Raw genomic sequence first — 16,023 nt, 5'->3', positions numbered from 1 at the left:
TGTAGTCTCCACCAACAGTCCCTTCTAGAAGGGAATCATGAAAACTGAATTCTGAGAGATCCTGATTATACTCCTTTTTTGAGGAGCATCAGACTGAATTGATACTGCTTTCTGTTGTTGTATTCCAATGTCCACTCTCCTGGAAAGACTATGGAAATCACAGGGGATCTTGTATGCGATAATAAACCAGAATCAAGCCCTAGGTTTCCTTCTTCCAACTTCTGTCTGAAAATGTAAGTTGCCTATAGGAACTACTTTGCAATGTTGTTGGCAGTGTATACACTCCATTTATATGCTGTAAAGGTTTTTACATTAAAATTTAATTCCTAATCAGTATTAATAAAAATTTATCAGAAATTCTGGTAAATTTTAAGAAAGTAACCTCTATTTGGGCTTCATTTAGGGTATACAGAACAGAATTTTAGATTTAAAAGTAGGCAGAACAGAGGTGCTGAAACAGCATTCACTTCAAACATACACATTTTCTTCAGGGAAGGAAGACGTGACATTTTATTTTATTAGCAACTTCATAAAATTTAGAATAAAATTCTTCATAAAATTTAAGAATCAGAGAAGCATAAAACATTAAGTATTGGAAAGGACCTTAAAGATCCCCTAGTCCCAACCTCCCTACCATGAGCAAGTACCTCTCTCACTATATCCCGTTGCTCAAGGCATTGTACAACCTGGCCTTGAACACTACCGGGGTTGGGGCATCCACAACCTCCCTGGGCAAGCTGTTTCAGTATCTCACAGTCCTCACAGAAGAGAATTTCTTCCTAATAACTAGTCTAAATTTCTCCTCTTTCAGTTTGTACCCATTACTCCTTGTGCTGTCACTGCAGTTCCTAATGAAGATTCCGTCTCTGGCTTCTTTGTCGGCTCCCTTCAGATACTGGAAGGTTTCTAGGAGGTCTCCACACAACCTTCTCCAGGCTGAGCAACCCCAACTTTCTCAGCCTGTCACTGAACTGTCTGAATTGTATTTCATTGTAAAGAGATTGAAATACTGTATTCTATTCGGATGATCTTTTGTGGAAAAACAGGCTGCCCCAGTGAGGTTGTAGTTCTGAATTAGAAGTGAGGGGGAGCAAAAGCATGGTTTGGAGTTAAACAAAACATTATGTTTTAATATTTCTTTGTTGTTTATGTTTTCATTTTTAAAAATGCCTTTAAAATTATTATGGAATGAAACTAAAATTTTGGTTTATTTGAACCAAAAATTAATATACTTATTTTGAAAATAGTGAGGAGAAACTTTTCAATTTCATTTGCATTATGAGTAGAGAGACGTCTTGTAAGGTAGTAATCTGAGTGTTGTAATGCCTTGCAGAATAGGGTAAAAATCAAAAGGAAAATTTTTAACAGTCCAGGGTGGTTTTTTGTTTGTTTGTTTGTTTTTGTTTGTTTTTTGTTGTTGTTGTTGTTGTTTTCTTCTTTGTTTGTTTGAGGTATATTTCCCCAAAGTTATAAAGGTCAGTTTTAAAAGGTATGACACACAAAAATGTAAGTAAACACTTTGGAGAATTTATCAGTGAACCTGAGAATTGAGGATAGACACAGAAACAGCATGAAACACATTTGCTTTGAATTTCAGCAAATGCCATATGTCTGTGTTGAGAACTTCAATTTATAAGGATTAAATTCAAAATATTTGTGTCCACATTGTCTTCAAATAGCTAGAAAGTTTCAAGTATATCTAATAGATACTATATATGCTTAGTGTCTAATTAGTTTCTCTAACATATACTTAATAACCTCTCTAATGAACTAAGTAGGCATAGAAATTTTGATCTCTAAGCATAAGCAGTCACTACAATTTATACCTTCTGCTTTGTTCTATTCAAACTTTTAAGTAATTTAAGGTCACAGCACTCCTATCTTCCAGCACGTGCTCCTTCCTCTCTATGACTTAGACAAACTGAAAAATAATTCTACCAAAAAAACCTTTTTGCTTTTCCTCTTTGCAGCACAAGACAGATATGATAAAATATATAGCCACGAGGTAGGGGGAAGTCAGGAAAAGCCTTTTTGGCAGTAGAACAATCTTGAAATGTCTTACACAGGTTACAAAACCACACTTAGCTATCTGCCTATATCTTTTTAGAGGTTTTGGAAGTCTTCCTAAGATTTTAGTATAATATACTGTCTCAGGTGTTGACTTTGCCTAGAGTTAGACAACTAACTATCTGTTGTGCCTCTGGAAATAATTCCTTTTTATTTTAGCATAAACTTAAAATAAACTCAGCAGAAAACTCCAGGATGCAGGGATGCTTTTTGTCATGATGACACAGTTTACATGTACTCTATGAGACTCATGTTTCCAAGAGCGATTAGGATGTTCTGAGTTATATCACTCTGTGTTTACATTTGGATATTTTCATTCATGGATTTATTTTAGAAGGGTACACTGCATTGCAAAACATAATTGCCCTTTTTCCACCTTATTTAAATTCATTTGATGTCTATATAAACTTAGCAACCAAGGTTTCTTAAAGTTACCTTTTTGATTTTGACCCCATGGGGAATATTCATGTAATCTAATGTAGTTGTTCTGAATAACATCCTAATTAGAAGCCTGAAGTAGGCTGAAGTGAGGAGTCTACATGAATGAGAGGGACATAGGCATTTCCAGAATATTATTCACACGAATCAAGTTAGATGGCTGAAAACAGTTTAGATAAAGATTTTCTCACCATTTAACATTACTGTTTGCTTTGAGTGCTCTCATTTCTAGGTAAATTTTGAAGAAAACAAGGCAAAACCTTGTCTTCTTTATTATGTTCACAGGGGTAGCAGTGTAAGTCTACCTTACATTTCTCTGCCTGTGCTTTTATCTAGGGAAGATACTGTATCAGGATTTCTCACTTTTATTGCTGTGCCTCTAGAATTCAGTCCCTTGGGTAAAATTATTATGGAGCTGAAATGCCTTGTTCATATAATGCTCTGGCACTGCCTATAGCCAAATGTAGGAGTAGTTTTAGGATCAGAATATTGGCTAAATGACTACTTGGGAAGATCACGTGGTTGTTGACAGCACTGGAACTGAAAGATGAAAGGTCCTTCCCAAAGGATTTCTTTCTCTCCTGCCCTTGGGCCATAACAGTGCATGTGATGAACACACTGGACAGTTCCATAAGTTGTAAATTATATCCTGCTCTCTCCCCCAGCTAAATGCAAAGCATGTCAGAAACTATTCAGGGAAGCCACAAAACTTAGTCTGTTTTGCTATTTGATTCTATTACCACCTTAGGATCACATGGGAATTTTGTGGAAGGAGCTGAATGGACTCAATATTGAATTTAAAACTGAGGGCAAACTAGCATAGTTATTCAGATCCATCTTTCTTCAAAAAGTCTCTAAGTCATTGCACCAAGCTGTGATTTTTATAGAATTTTAAGGTACTTGTCTTCCAAGAAACAACATTAAGAGCTACTTTAATGGTTATTGCTTTTTCAATGAAACACTATTATCCTGTAAATCTGTATTAATATTTTTACTGATAAGATTTATCAATTGCCTATATGAGGTGAGTTTGTAGGGCAGAACAACATCTTAAGCTCTCTTTTAAGGTAACAAAGTCATATTATTCCTAGTAATAGGAAGTAGGTTGGGTTTTGTTATGGTAAAAGTTTTTAGTCCAATAGTCCAAATGTTTGCCATTCAGCTAAGATGAAGGAAGGAGGATTTCTTCCTTCTCTTTATTTACACAAACACAGGGACCATGAACTAAGTCCTTGAGGTAGAACATTCCAAGATAGATCTCTCTTAATCTCTTCTATTTAAATAGCTTTACAAAGTATTCAAATGTGCCTTGATTCAGGACCTTGAATTCAGATTTACACTTGTAGAGGACAGCTCAGAGTGCCAACACAGAGTCACTGTACTTTTTTTTTACTTTGTTTGAGCTAAAATAAATTATCTAGTTCACTAAAAATTATATTGTTTTTAGGTCCAGTCATCAAAAAGAAGTTAAGTTATTCGTGCAGTCCCATTTATCCTGGAAAAAGTTCTGAGACACCATAATGATATTAAAACAACAGAACTCATACGCTGTCTCATTATATGTATATAAAATATAGGATTCCTAAACTCTTCCAGAAATAAGTAGAAGTGTCACCACAAATTCTTTTTTATGTGTGAAGATTTTACATTAGTCTGTAGCTGAAAAATCAGAAAGAGAATAGGAAAGTGTGATTACAGAAGAGAACTCAAATAGCATATTAAATCTCTGAAAGAATGTTTCTTTTTTATTGTATCTAATACTAGTCTGAGAGAAAGAGTGGGATACCTTTATTAAACTAAAATAAAGCAGCATTCATCCATAATTCAGAGCTTAATGCAATGATTTCAAAGTGCCACAAAGACTATCTTGAGTATTATTTTAAGCTGTCTTCTAAAGCACGGTGTTAGTAGTAACGTTTCTGTCTAACTCCATCGTCTTAACAAGAGCTGCTGCCTGCTACAATATCTGATAACTACCTGTACTGTCAAAACACCCTCAGCAGGCACTTCTTCCCAACAAAACTCACAACATGTTATTATCACAGCATTTTTTCCAGGTATTTTCTTATTCTGCCCTTATTAAAAAATAAAATAGAGCAACATTCTACTTCAACCGTTCAGTACTAAAAAAACCTCTTCTATCTTTCACTACCATGGTGATACAGTAGCCTTGTGAACAGCTGTCGTTGAAGAGATACAGTTGGGAATTTTCTTAAGAATGTTTTTGACAGAATACACTTATTTCTTGAAACTGAAACTGGTTTTTTTCAAGGTGGTATGTACCTGTTTTAGTAAGACAAGGATTTCTGATCAGCGAGAAAGAGACAGATGCACTGACACACTTCATCTGGCCCATCTAGGGTATTTAATCCATGAGATGAGCCTGGGGACAGATCAACATTTGATGTGCCCTTATTTCACAAAGCACTGTAGAACTATTTCAACTTGTATTTATAATTGAGAGTTTAATGAATGACACAGGGAGGTCCACTGCATGTCTACATGTAGAGTTTACCATAGCACTGCCAACCTACAAAGTAGCATGGACTAATTAAAATCTCAAAGCAGTATGGCTGTGTCAGGCTGTTGCTGACACATAGTTTAATGTGGTTTACCTGTGCTGAGGACTGGAGGATGACAGATTACCAGCACTGCTGCTCTCTTCCATGCCTACGCTGCTTTGGGGTAGTGTCCATGTACCACACACCGCGTCAGGTCAGCTATAGCTGAGCATCTCTCAACTTCTTCAGACAAAACCCTTCTGTGGACTCTACCTTCCCGTTGATTTTCTTTTCCTACTCCTCATTCATTTTTTCTTTCTGGTTTTTTTTTTTTTTTTTTACTGTTTTGTTTTATTTGTGTTTGTTGTTGTTCTCCTGGTTTAGAGCAAGAAAAAGAATTTTGTAAAACTTTCCTTGGAGGAGAAAATAGTCTCCCTGCCGCTTCTGAATACTACAGTATCTGGAAAAGTAGAGAGAAGGTAGGAAATTGCTAAGGAGTCTGCAGTGTATATTTATAACATGGGTCTGTTAACCACAGCCAGAAGTTTGTCTCAAGGCATGGTTTAAGCATGAGAACTGCTGAGCAAAATCCTTAAAGCAGCATATCCTTATCTTCTCTGTGTTGTAAACACGTGGTCTCTGTAAACATTACTGATATTACATGTTCAGTACACACTGGTGAGTAAAGGCAGAAAATAACTAGTGATGACAGAAAACAAGTGGTGCACTCATCCATAGTCCAGAGAACTAAAAAACTAACAAAAAGTCTTAAGATCTAAGCTGATGCTGAGATGTCCTTTGCTTTTGAGGCTATTTCTCCTTTTACTAGAGTATTGTTCAGCAACGTCTTCCTTTGAAGATATACATGATGGTTAAACTCAGCCCCACGTTTAAAAGGTATAAAACACAATGAAAATATGAATACACAAAATGTACTGCCAGCACCACAAGAAATAAAGAAACATTACAAAGTCCATTTTTCAACTTTTCTGACAGCCTCTGTTTCTAGCCCTGTAAGTTTTAAAGAGGAATCAAAATAGACATTTGCTAATTTTGATCAACTTTGACTTGACTGCTAGTTTAGATCTTTGTTAGACAAAGCACATACAAGTTAAGTGACTCTCTTAAGGTCATACAATATATTCAGGACAGGAATCTGAATGACCTGATTTTCACAACTAATCTGTAAGCAATAAATAAGATCTTAATATGTAAGTTTTAAGCCAAGGCTTCATCTTCTTGTCAGAAGTTACACTATGTATTGTTAATTTCCCTAATTTTTCTGCTAATTATCCTCTTTAAGGAGGCCCCTAGCAGTACTATTTCCAGCTTGAAACTGGTTTAAAACACAAAGAAGAATTGGCAGGATTATATTTTTTCCACTTCTTATGTCCTTCCACCTAACAGCAGAATAGCATTCTACTTACAGGGATGTTAGCTTTTAGCTCAATGTTATGCAATCATCAGTATTTGTCTACCTCTCCTTACCTTGCTAGAGATTTAAGTCCCAAGAACACCTCTGACTTGCTGCTTTACTGTTTTTTTCCTTTTGCAAAACCCAGCCTTTTTAAGACAAGTGAAACCTTTATGTAGGCATTCACAGGCTTTATTTTCACCCTTCTTCCCAAAAACATGCTCTTTTCTGAACCTTTCAGTATGTTTTTCAAATATTCAAGGTCTTTAAAATGAAACTCGGTAGGGGTGGGGAGGAGGCAGGCAGATTGGTACCCACCATCACCAAAACAACTTACTTGTTTTCTCTGGCTTCTAGCTACAAGTTGAGACCTTAGCTTTGTTTTTCCCTCATCCTATGCTTTGGCATGAAGCATCCAAAACGTAGATTGCTGGACTTATTCATGGCATTTCAAAGAGAGCATCATTTGGACCATACATTAGCAAGCAGGCAAATAATTAATAATAACACACGTGGAAGCAAATGAATGTTTTGCTTGTTGAAAGAGAATGAGAAAGTCAGACAAAGGCCTGGGCTCTATGTCCTTGCCCTTCACAGCAGCAAAAGAAATAATGTTATGAATAGCATTTAACTTGAATTTGTAGCAAACTGCTGCTTTTATCATAAACAATTGCCAGATGGTATACATTATCTTCCTTTTTTCTCCTTTCACAAAAGCAGCATTAATTGCAGAGCAGCCCAGGGCTCCACTCAGCTCATCAGTGTGATAACACTTCATGACCCTGATTAGCCGTCAGTCTACTCAATTAAAAAGATCATTTAGACATTCACCCAATCATTTGCCTATCGAGCCACCTGGGCCTCAACCAGGGGCTCCATTTTTAACATTCTCCTGCCCTCTCTCATCTCGCCTAGCTTTTTTACATATCTCCAAAAGACGTAATTGAATTAAATAAAGCGTCTCAGGGGCAGCTGCAACATCTGCTGTTTGTGGTATGTCAAGCCTTCAGCATTAAAAACAGTTACATATGCTCCAAATTAGCAGGTCGCAGAGATGAAACAGTCGATGATAGTGTTTTTGTGCCAGCGTGAGAAGCAGCTCACAGCTGTGTGCAATTTACAATTAAAGGCTTTATCAGAGCTCAATTGTACTAGTGAATCAAGTGGTGAGAGGTCAGTTAGTGAATTAGACCAATTAGAGCTTGTACAGTTAAATTATCTGTCTTATTACCTACTGATAAACAGCCTTGTCATATCTTTACTCAGATGATGAAGCTTGAAAGTGTTTTATGAGGTGATACTGTACTTTTGTGTCTGCGTGTAATGGAACTCCGTAGCTCAGCAAAGTTAGGCTGATGCAACAAGCATACAGCAGACAACTTCTTAAACTGGAGAGGGAAAAAATCCCAAATGCCTGCAGTTAAAACCTTTAATCGAAATTAGGTTAGGCCAAGAATTAAGATTATACATGTTGGCTGTGTTTCAATATTTTTCCACTTGCTAAAGTCTAAATTCATAAAGTTAACAGTGGGAAGTGTTATACTTCTGATTTCTAGGTTGGAGGAGTTTTTTTTAATTACTGCCTTGCTCTCTCTCACTCCCACACTGAAGGAGAGATGGAATGCAAAGGAGAGAATCTAATAAAGTCAGGCTCTGATTTCATACTGTAAAATAATGCAGTAATAATGGACAAAGACAGAAACTACTGCTTCTTAATCTCAGGATTTACATGGTTCTGGAAAGCATTACGTGTAAGCCTGGACAGAGATGACTGAAGATGGGGAACTGAACAAAGGTGAGCCACTGAAACCTTTTCAGAAGTATTATGTGTACAAGCGTATCAGTGTATAGCTGGGTAGTATTAAGCATCTGTTATCGCTATGTCATCCTATCATGTGAATGAGAAATGAGCTGCACCAGGGCATGGCGGTGCCAAATTTATAGGCACCTGGCCCTAAGAATGAGGAACTTGCTGCCTGGGCTCCATATAATTTGGAAGCGGGGGAAGGGAATAGGGAGTAGTGGGGATTAAGATTAAAGTTGTATGACAGTTTGACAGTGCTGCATGTCAAATTCTGCCTTTTTAAGGCAACAGTAACTGAGGACCAGAAATCTCAGAAACCTTTCCTTGTAAGGGACTATCTGTGCTTTGTTCTTGAAAACAAAGTAAAGGTCATGCCTTTCTTTGTTAATCAAACACTGGTAAAGTGATGGTGCCCTTGTCTTATAGAGAAAATCCCAGAGATTAGATCATGTGCTCAATTCTCTTCTCTGCAGAAGGTAATCAAAGGTGTGTTAGGCCATTAGAATGGACTAAAAATATACCTGATTGTATAACCTAGTAGTCAGGGAATTTGGCTTAAAGAAGCATTGAATCCATTCCCTAAGCTGTATATCAGTCTTTCCCATCAACTTGTCATTGGATAAAAGGCAAAAAAGTTATCCATTCCCTGTAAATCCATGTCCTGTATCACTCTTCTTTTCATTCTTCACAGTAGTACAGAACTGGGAGGAAGGAAGGATGGTAAGCAACTAGAAGGTGAACAAGCTGGCTTGTAGGACATCAAACAGCAGGATAGCTGGCACACTAAGGGTTAAATCTCTGTGAACAAAGGAGAATGTCTTCAAGGTCTGTAACTGGAAACCTTTCTAACTAACTCTTCTATGTTGTGTGGAGCTACACTATTTGAGTATATTCAGATGCAAGTCCAAACAGAAATTAAATACTAGCCACTTATTAAAGGGAGATTTATTGGGGGTATGGACATACTTTCCTTCCACCCTAATATTTTCTTGGTGCAAGCATACATTTTTGGAGTGGTCTTTTGATCATGTTTAATTCATGGCTTGTATATATTCAGGCAAACGGATTTTGCAAAATGATGAGGGTAAGTTTCAAACAGATGTCTTGAGATGTCTTATTAAAGACTGTCTTTGAAATAAATTAAGAAGGTTGTGATGCTGGCAACGAGGGGGCCACAACTCCTTTCTGCCTGTGAATAATGTTGACTCATTTTCTGCAAGTTTGTGACTTGCATTTAAAGAAACTCTAATCAACCTTGAAATAGCCCTCTTTGAAAGAGTAGATTTAATGTTTCAGTGTTTTCCTTAAGTGCATTGACCTCGTTGCCAAGATCAAATGTTTAAAAAAAGCAGTTGAAAGAAAGAGAAGTTTTTGGATTTGTGGATGAATAAAAGAAAGAAAAAGAATATTTTTTGAGTGTAAATGGATATATTTTTCAACACTCTTACCCTTCTAAGTAGTAGAGGGTATTTAGTTCATTCCTCAAGGGGAAGAGAGAAACATAGTCTAAGTATTCTGAAAACTTTTGAGACTTGAATGTACAGGGTACACTTGGTTAGAACCCTGATCTCCCTATAGTGCACATGCTGCTGGCAGTTATCAAAAGTCTTCATCCTCTCTCCTGTTGCAGTCTTCCAACTTCTGAATGACATTTACCCTTGATAAAGTCTAAGTGAAAGTCAAAAGCCAGACATCATAACTTCTTATTTTAAATGCTAAATTGCACCTGTTCAGTAAACACTTAAACAATGAATTAAAGTTGATTTTTTTATTCTTGCCTTCATTGTATTAAAATTGACAAATTACTTTACTCCTATTTTTAAAAGAAATAGGAGTTTCTGCAGTTTTTCATAAATTGATTTTGAATTTTAAGTGTCTTTTACTTTTCAACAGAGTTTAAATCCCTGTGTACGTAGCTCACTGTTAAGCATAAATGCGATATTACTTACATAATTCGGTCTTAATCTAAAATAGAGATAAAGTAGGAAAGTTGGTTGGAAGCTTGAATATTACAATAACAAGACCATATTTTTTGACAGATTGATTTATTGAAAAGTCTATTCTAAGTACAATATCAGTTTATGGAGAATACAAGATCTAAAAAGAGAGACACTCAGAGTTGTCAGCAAATGATAATTACTATTTATCATCTGTTTGCTGAGAAAACAGGAGCAGTAAGGGCATTGCATCACTTACTGCACTTATTAAACTCAGCTTGACAAGCCAAACTCTTCACAGCACAAGCTAGTGAAGCTGATGGTGGGCATAAAAACACTATTAGATGGGGCACTTTCAGGATAACAATCTTTTGACATTTAGTTTTTCTCTTTATTACTAGATTCACATCAAATATTTAAAAACAAAATAGTGTTGACCATCGTTATTTGTTTTCCTCCATTTAATTTTAACTTACTATTTTTGTTGTCTACATAACAGAATAACATGGCTCAGTTCAGCTAGTTTTTTTCAAGATTTTTAGACCATGTGAAACTGCATCTAACTCCACAAATAATGGTATGTAATGTAATCACATCTCAGTATTGTGCTTTGCATCTGCCTGCTGAAGCTTATGCATCTTCTTTCTATAACTGGCCACTCTTAAATTATCCCAGTGCTCCCTTACCTGTTCCCATGTCATTGCAAATAAAAAATCCCACCCTATTAATGGCAGGTGCTGGTAGACTTCCTTGTTGCAGAAAGCTCTGTTTTTGCCAGGCCTGCAAGCCTATATCTGAAAGAATCAATGGAAGTGTTGTCTTCTTATTGGCTGACTAAATTTAACCAGCATCTGCTATTGCAACATGACTTTCTTACCTATCTTGCAACAGAGCCACAGGATTTAGATTAGTTAAAAGGAAGAAGCTCTTTACGATGGGAGTGGTAAAATACTGGAACATATTTCACAGGTGGTAGATGTCCCATCCTTGGAAACAAGGCTCTGGGCAACCTGAAGCAGCTGAACATGTCTCTGTTATTCTGAAACTATTCTATGATTAAGACTGGTCTGAATTGCTCATGAGTTGCAGCTGACTTGACTTGCTGGCCGGGCATCTTCCACCTGTGCAACTCAGCCACAGCCCTTCTCAAGAGTGCATTGAAGAAACTTGTTTGGGACAACTGAATATTTCAGAACTAGTACACAATGATGAATATAAATGTTTAAACCATGAATATAAATGTTTGAAGAAATGGAGCACACATGCCTAGTGGCATTTGTCTCATGAGAACAAATCACCCCCCCAAGGAGTGGTGCCTAGATGCCTAAGTAGTCATCTTAGCTTTTACAAATATTGTGTTTCTTTTAAAAATCTCTGCATACCCTCTTGCCAAACAGCACTACCACAGAGATCATTTGAATACTAAGCAACAAAATTTTCAATAAAATACAATAAGTCACTGTAGTAAGGTGGTTCTGATGGATGCATTTCTTTAGAATGGTAAACTGTGACTTTCAACAAATTGGTTTTCAAGTCAATTTTTACCCATTACACTTTGCCAAAAGTATATCTTTATTAAAATTCCTCAATAGTACTTCTTTTTTTTTTTCCACACACAAACTCTAAACATTCTTACTTTCCCTGGCATAAACCTCTTTCAGTTTGTATAGTAAATCTGAGTAAGTCCAAAGCGTTGTGAGGGCAAAGTCTTTGTCTCCACTATCTACAAGCATTGATTCATGACTATGAATAACTTTCTTTCTCAGACATCTATAGTAGTTCCTTCCTTTGATTGTCCACTATGCACTAAATTCAGAGTTTCCTGCCTTGTCTTAGCTGTTAATATAGAAGCTAGTAAATCACCACAATATACAATTCAGTTCAATTAACACTTTCATTGTTTGATTTAAAGCATAGGCCTCAATTTCTGTTGTTTTGCTGGCCATTACAAGAGCCCTTCAGATGTCCTTGAGCAAGAGCCAGGGTGGGTGATAGAACAAGTGCAAGAACCTCAGTTTTCCCAAAGTAATTATTTCCCAGTGATGGATCAGAGACCTTAATTCCAGTCTCTAGTACTGCTTCCTGATGTTTATTCTTAAACATCTCAAGACATGGCAAATCTCTGTTAGTTTTCTTGTCTTTGAAGTACTACCTACACATATGTTGTTTGTATATTGTTATTAATGTTCAGTCTGTGTCAAGTGTGAATAAATACAGAAATTAATGAGGGAATTAAGTTGTATAGAAACCATGAGCAGGATTTCTTGGTAAGCATTTGGAAATAGTTGGCTGGTGGTCAGTGCCAGAGGTCTGGCAAAAGTGGTGATTTTTAAAATGAAATGTACAAAAAGCAGTGTTTTTTAAACTGTGTCATTGGTATGACAAACCAAGTAGATACCAAGTGCTCCCTCTGAATTAGGAGAAATGTTATCCTTGTTCCTCTACTTACTCCACAAAAAATACAGAGCAAATCAGCTGTCCACACTAAATCAGTCCCATCAAAACAATCTGTGTTAGTTGAAATAGTTTTACCAAGATGTGAAAGTAAGGGAGTTGCTTAAAAATCTCACAGCTTTATTGTCTTTTCGATTTGCAAGCCCATAACCTTCAACATGGTCATTACATAATACTAGAGGTACATCAGAGAGGCTTTATTAGAGTTTATAAGTTTATTAGAACATGTTGTAGACCCTTTGGCAAGTAAATCAGTGGATAGATACTAACTAAAAACTACTGGGTAGATAACTCAGGGTATAACTTACCTATACGTTTGTAAAGTTCATTGGTATATATGAAATATAGCAGTTTTTTTCCTGCAACTTTAGATCCTGTTCAGCTGTTGAAAATAATAGAAAAATACAAAAGGGAGAATAAATGAAAAAAAGATCTTTGAACTTACCTTATACTTTTTAGATTTATTAACTCTCTTAGAGTGCTTCAATTAATTTAATCCTGTAAAAATCATAACTATTTAATACTATTTACTGCATTTTTACAGTAAATTGCTTCAAATTGTATAATGATCTTTTCCCCTAGTTATTCGCTCAAAAGGAAATCTCTAACTCTTTGTTAATTTATATAAATATGGGGTTTGGATTTGGTTTTTTGTTGTGTTTTTTTTTTTTTTTTTTTTAATAGGCACGACACCAGACCTTCATATTGCTCATGAAAGTTTAATTCTTGATCCATTATTATTTTTACTCTGTGTTAATAATGTATTAGATGTGCTTATTGCATATCTGTGGATGTATAGATGGGTACACTTTGGTTAGAACAGTCAGAAGTGTTGCTGAGATCACCCTCACTCCAAACGGATTCTAATGCTTATTGGTTTCATGTTTTAAGAAAAATGAGTCAGTGCATGAAGGAATTTTATTCAAGATGTACTTATTAGATGTGTTGCCTCAGTGAAGGTTATACTTTTGGTATTGATCATACCACTCTCCCCTGGTGTACAGATGATTAATTCCCTATTAACTCATCCGATAAAACTAACCCAAGGAGTACATTTTAACAAGTGGTTGTGTTTCAAGTGCACACATACCCCCTACATTAAAAGTGACTCCCCCAATGCCTTTTGTGTGCATGTTACCTGCTTACCTTGATGGATTTTTTTCTCTTGACATAACAGTTTGCCTTGATTTTGCCAAATAACTCTGCTTTGTTCTTGCTGTGATACCAAACATATGCTCTTTGCATTTTTTATATTTCTTTTTATAGTGATATGTTCGGAGCTGCTTTTAAAAGCTAGATGAAGTTTTCAAAAATTGTGATTCTGCAAAATTTTGCTGATGTTAGAAGTTTGTCTTTCTGACAGCTGTTAATTAGTAGCCAGTGGGAACAACATGTATATAAATATCAAGTTCTTGCTCTGACCAAATTTATCTTGTGAACCTGTGTTTGTGATTCTTGAAGCAAGGTGTCTTGACTGAAGGCTATTTTGAGTGACATTCTCTCAGATGCACCTGTTGGAGAGCTTTACTATGTATATGAGGCCTAGAGGAAAATTTCTTCTTTAGCCAAGTGATTTAATGTTTTGTGTAACCTTGGAAAGACTGCTAGTGGTCAGAAAACTTTATCATGTAGATCTCTATCAGGAGACTGAGAGGGTCTTAATTCTAAATCGTCTCAGTGATCTTGTCTTGCTGAAGAAGCAACAGAGTGGAAAAGCTCACATCTTGGCTTTTTTGCGTGTGTTTTATGTATGTATGGGAAAGTTCAGAATGGTGGTGACTTCCTCCTGCAGCATAGGAAAAAATAACCCCCAAAGTACCATCAATACTTCCAGCTGCAGGCACATTTCCCAATTACTCATCAGTTTGCCACACATCAGCTGCTGTCTGTAAAGCCACTTCTGCAAGATGTGTGTTTAGAAGAAAACTTGCTCACATGACGAAGCTCTAGCACAATATACCACTTGATTAGTGCTATGATGAAAGTACTTTGTGTACCAGTCTCTGTAAGATTTAGTTTTTAATTACTTCTCCAAAAGGTATTAAAACTTGATATAATTTTTGTATTATTGGCCATGATCCAGTCATCACAAATTATTGTTATCGGTGAACCTTATAAGCATGTGGTTTTGTCTTTTCTTACAGAACATGAATGAAGCTGTGAGTTAGTGTGAACCTATTACTCCTCACTGTGACATCTCATGAGATACCAAGACATCAAACATGAGGCTGATTAAGTTGATAAGTCAAGGATTTTTCTGTGTCCATTTCTGTGTAAGGGTTCCATCTAGGCTCACAAACTAGGATTACGTGACGGTATGAAAGGATTGGTGCATCCTGCAGCAAGAATTAATCAAGATCGATTTACAGTGACATTATAGAGAAGTAGGCAGGTGTCTTTCTCATTACACCTATTTTTATTTTAAATTTCTCAGTAATCTCCTTTTTTTCTGACAAACTGTTTACTATAAGTTATTGCTTTAAAATGTTGGAACTGCGTAGTATCAGAAATTTTAGGCAAAACACTTCTAGAGTTAGTAAAGACCCTATTTTTTGTGTGAAATATATTTTTCAATGAAATAAAATTAAACAGGTCCTACCTTTAATGAATAATAATTTGAACAGTGTCAGTTTCCTTTATTCCAAACTCTTTTAACAGAAGTTTAGAACTAGTTTCATACTGCATGACAAATAAATTGGGACATAAAATGATAATGTTTACTGGTTTTGAACAGTGTCTGCCTCCTGAATATTGTTTGCTGTTTTTAGCCAAACATTTTCTATAAATAATAAGAATGTGGATGGTTTAAAAACATTTCAAATTAGCTTAAAACATTCAGATTATTTTGGCTTGACAACACTGCTTGATTTTTAGTGTTCTGAACGTAACCTTTAAAAGCAGGGTCCAAGAGCAAAAATTTGAAATTATGAATTTCAGATAAACTTCCTGAAACACTCCATAATGCTCGTTTAAAATGTTTTGACAATCATATTTAACTTATTGTGAACACAAAAGATGGAAGAATAAAATAAAGGACAAAATAAGGTGAAAAAGAGATTACATGAAATTGTTTGCAATATTTTTTTAATATATATTTCTGTATTTGTTAATTTATTTGTAATTTTAATGGTAGAAAATAACCCAAAACATCTTTTAAGTCTGCTTATGCATCGCTTAAACTCCTCTTTACTGAATTTCCTGAAGTGTGTATATGATTTTTTGAAAAGAATACACAAATATATATGTATATTCCATAATTAGGGAGGCTATTCAAGGCAGTAACATGTTCCCTACCTTATCTGTAAAATAGCTCAAAGAATCATGTTCTTTGAACAGAACTCATCTGTAAGTCCATCTTGCTCACTGTCCAGCAGTGGCAACAGGAGAAGACCTCTAGCCTGATCACTA

General features: G+C 35.9%; 1 long non-coding RNA gene across 1 annotated transcript; it reads left to right on the top strand.

The window, feature by feature from the left end:
* Positions 1 to 8,041: 8,041 nt before the first annotated feature.
* On the top strand, positions 8,042 to 15,079 carry LOC126649063 (uncharacterized). The gene is made up of 3 exons (XR_007630958.1): positions 8,042 to 8,215; positions 8,916 to 9,049; positions 14,760 to 15,079. It is a non-coding gene; the product is annotated as an uncharacterized LOC126649063 (long non-coding RNA).
* The last annotated feature ends 944 nt before the right edge of the window (positions 15,080 to 16,023 follow it).

The sequence above is a fragment of the Myiozetetes cayanensis genome, unplaced genomic scaffold (assembly GCF_022539395.1).
Source record: "Myiozetetes cayanensis isolate MyiCay16 unplaced genomic scaffold, myiCay2020 scf1, whole genome shotgun sequence".
Lineage (NCBI taxonomy): Eukaryota > Metazoa > Chordata > Aves > Passeriformes > Tyrannidae > Myiozetetes > Myiozetetes cayanensis.
Note: the sequence above shows the minus strand (reverse complement) of the source record. Positions and strands in the feature narration are given on the sequence as shown.